Genomic DNA, 4,549 nt, shown 5'->3' with positions numbered 1-4,549 from the left:
TCCACCGTTCGAATATGGGTATCTGGAAGCCTAAATTTGGAATTCGGAATTTGTTTCCTGTTCCATATTTTGTAAAACATTTATGACTTTTTGATGAAGAAACTCAACAATTTCAAAGCGAACAATGGCAACACTGTACGGGGGGAAAATATTTTTTTTTTTTTTTTTGTCTCAGGAATCATATCCCGTAGCGTAAATTCTAAAGAAGATATTCTATTTTAAAATTATTTTATGATATTGCTGTTGAATTAAATTTTATGGTTTAAGTGCGAAGAACATGATATTTAGTAAATAAATGTAACACACAAAGTGTTATAAAAGTCCTTTTGGGCGTAATATAAAATCCGAAAATTTTCAGATTTTTTTCACTTAGTTTTGACCGTAAATTAAAATCCACTTCTAATTTAGTTCTGGATTTATTTTTCAATTATAACATGGGAGAAAATCCTTGTTCACATAAATGGGTTGTGTTCAGCGTCTTTACCGCTCGGCCGCTGGTGAGCCCTGATATTAATGTATCGTATACTGTACGGTATAGTCAAGCAATGCAATTTATTATATAATTTACTGTATTGTTTCTCATCTGCATATTTTAAATGAAATGTAAACTGCACACTAATCAATGTATTCTGCACCGCACTGTATCCTTATGTAATGTAATGTATCGTATTCTGTACAGTTTTATCATCTGCATAAAGTGCAGTGTTCGCCTTCTAGGCAGCGCATCTTTATTGTAGGAAGCATACATCAGCGAATTGTACGCAGCATCACCATGCAAGACGTCTACGGTACTTAAGAGACAATCGTTACCTCAGTCTAAGTTACAAATGTCTAGTCGGCCAGGTTCTCTCAAATTTTACTCTGAGCTGGCATTACTCCGCTTGGTTTGTTCATAGGATGGAGGCTTTCTCAGAGAGTTTACCGTTTACACCCCCTCCTTTTCCAAATTCCAAAAATCTGATGTGGATACCACATGACTTCCTTCTACGACCTGTCATATTATACGCATTTTTCGCTATATTTCATTTAAACTTATTTCTTCGAATTTCATTCGAGATACATTTTTCATTTAGTTCAATTTTGACTTCGCGGCAAGGCAAAAATGCATAAATATTCAAAACATTTTTTTAAATTATAAAATACAGAATAACATAAAGCACGAAATATAGTTAACAAATTTTACAATTAAAATTAAAATTTCTAAAAAAAAAAAAAAAAAAGAAAAAAAAAAAAAAAAAAGAAAAATTCGGCGAACGGACAGAAACACAGTCGGAAGTTTACTTTTGGTCCAACTCAGCAAAAAGACACTGAAGTTTCACTGCAAACTGATTTTATTCACTTTTCTACTAAGAGTTTCAAATGTAAACAAATGGCGACCTCGTTAGGCTTAGTGCTACTAGAACAACTTTTGAATTGTTGATAAATCTACAACTATTGTATGCAGATTAACTAAAGGCATGAAAACCTTAACCGAACATAAGGAAAACATAATTCTACACTTTTCAAGCAAAAAATGCACGATTTATCAACATATAAGAATTAAAATACTGAGCTCACTGAGGCGTGTAACAGAAGTGTGTATATATATTTTTGTTGTGGCCGATTGCAACCGAAATTCGAAGTGTTCAACTACATGTTATAGTAGTCCCATATCCAAAATTTCATCGTTCTAATCGCTAGCCATTTTTGAGTTATGTGAGATACATACCTACATACCTACGTACAAACGTCACGAAAAAATCACGTCTGAATCCATTTTTCAATACGTTTTTGGAAATAAAGTCCTTTATTCTGTCTGTACGTACAGATGTTACGCAAAATCTTTGTTTAAATGGATTCGGGAGCTGTCAAAATGGATATTTTCGTTGAAATATGAGACCCGAAATTTTTGAGCGGTTTTTTATTCCGTACAAGGAATTAATAATGTATATAAATTATTTAAATTTAGGTTACATTTTAGTGTGTTTTGGTATGCTAATTAAACAAGAAAAATGTATAAAATGTATATAAATACTAAAGCTTGAATTGAAGCAGTTTTGTTTCTGATTCATAAACTAAAATTAAATACTGAGTAAGTATAGGAATATTTAATTTAACCGGTAAATAAAAGTCTGACTGCATTCTCTCCTCTCTGTGAAATTTCCCTTTGGTTGAGAACCTCTGCTGTAAACAGAGTTAATTACTCTACTATATAGAGGACTTAATGTGTATTTAATTATTTCTAAGACGCTTACATTAGCGTCTCTTTCTTGAAGTGCTTTATCATACAATGCTTAATTTTCAAGAAAATAATACTATAATTTTCAAGTAATAATAATATAAAACTTTCCACCAAACGTTTTCTAGATTCTTCAAACAATAGTTGTAGTTTAAAAGGAATACTACAGGTCTGAACATAGTGTTTTTAAAGATTTACAGATAAATATTTCATTTCACTTCCGAAATAATACATAAAATACTTTTAGATGGTTGGGGGAAAAATTATAGATCAGAACAAATAATAATTTGTTTACTTGTAAGTAGTACCTATAACTATTTCTTAACAACATAACAATCAAAGTCATGAACTTAACGTGAATTTAAAAATATTTTTTCTAATATCACTTTGCTTTGTTTTTACTTATTCCTTAAAGGAAATTTTCCATATATGCCTACTGAAAAATAAATAAATTCTGGAGTTCTTTCTTATTTTTTTAATCTTAGTGATTGAAACAGAACGTTATTGCTGAAAATTAAAAACCGATTCTGAGCTCGGCGAAATTTAATTTTCTGTTACGCAAGGAAAGCATAAAAAATTTTCTAAAAAATCACAAATTATTTATCGCTTTTTTATAAAAACTAATTTAGTCAGGAAATGACATTTTTCATTTAATATATGTTACAGTTTTAGAAAAGGAAACAAGAGAAAACATTTCTTTGCATAGCTCTCACTTGTTTGTCATAAAAAAATTACCAATTCATTTATGACATTTTAATATTGACACAAAATTTAGGTGGTGTAAGCAACTCTTTTGTCCCGTGTACTATTTTGTGCCATGTCATGATGTATAACTTAGAGACGTCTCTTTTTAATTAAAATAATGCATCATATATTGTAATTTTCGTTAATCAGATATTTTATCAAAAGTAAAATAATACGTTAACTATCAAGGAATTGTTTTAGTCCTTTTTAATTGCTCAGACTTTTAAGTAATTACAGAATAATCAAATTTAAAAGATAAATTAAAGATCTTGAATTTTGTCATATAGTCTGTCATATTCTAAAACATATTGTTTTGTCATATTATAATAAATATTTATCGGCAAGATATGTAGAAGAAAAGGTCTTTTTCGTACAATGGTTACATTTGTTCAGATGAAGTTATGATATGTCCATGGTAGCGTAAAGTAATAGCAGAAAAAGTTTCGAACGGCTCCCATAATTTTTATGCTATTTCATAAATTCATTTTAAAAGTTTTATCGTAGGACATTCGTACAAAATTCAACCGTACCTAAAAACGAGTAAGTACAAAAATATTTTATTTCGTAGCATGTTTACCTCCAAGTTTGTGATGCAAAATACAGTGCCAGAATAAAGCATTATTATAGGTTGTTTCCGAAGTGGAGACCACAAACATCATTGCATAGCTCCACAGTAATGGATAAATGATTGTAAGTGAAATTAATGATAAGAAGTCCAAGGGAATGAGTTTTGCTAAACATGAAGGCATAGCATCTATTCTGCCACATCCAATCCACCTTATAAAGCATTCCGTTTGTTATGCACAGCGTTGGGAAAACGTGCGGAGGAACTATCGTGCATGATTAAAATGTTCATCAGTCAGCCTGGAAGGTTATGCCTCAGGAAACGGTTGCGCCATTGAAGCGTTTGGGAAGATGGTAAGAATCCAAAAGACAATCATGGAAGATTCCTGCCCGGGTTATGATTCCCTGAACCACCCTTGAACTTTTCAAGGGACACCGGTGTTAGGCTAGGTGTAGGGCTTATAAGGTATTTCTCCTACTTCCCTAGCGTGCCTTCGTGGTGTAACGGTAGCACGCTGGGCCGGTATTCCAGAAGTCCGTGGTTCGATTCCCGGCGAAGGCGTTGCATAGTTTTCATCTTTTCTGCTTCCAATTGACCTGATGACTCTACAAGTGGCGCCCGAACTAAAAGGGTTGTGGATGATGATTCTCCGCACCCAGGATTTGGCGACTAGGTCCCCTAAAACCCTAGTCGCCCTTTAAAAAGGGGAGTATATAAGGTATTTCTCCCACTTCCCTAGTGTGCCTTCGTGATGTAACGGTAGCAAGCTGGGCCGGTATTCCAGAGGTCCGTGGTTCGATTCCCGGCGAAGGCGGTTGCATATTTTTCATGTTTGCTGCTTCCAATTGACCTAATGACTCTACAGGCTTAAACAGTAAAGGGAATTGCTGAATTAATTATCGGGGTATCAGGTATTCTTGCTGGTGTCAAAAAATCATCTCTACTAGTCATGGACTGATCTTGGCAAAGGTGATGTGGTGCGGACAGCTCATGCTCGTTTATTGCTCTTGGTACATCTGTTG

The sequence above is a fragment of the Stegodyphus dumicola genome, chromosome 2 (genome assembly GCF_044657685.1).
Source record: "Stegodyphus dumicola isolate Sdum_Otavi_A_Nest chromosome 2, ASM4465768v1".
NCBI lineage: Eukaryota > Metazoa > Arthropoda > Arachnida > Araneae > Eresidae > Stegodyphus > Stegodyphus dumicola.
This window is presented reverse-complemented; position numbering follows the sequence as displayed.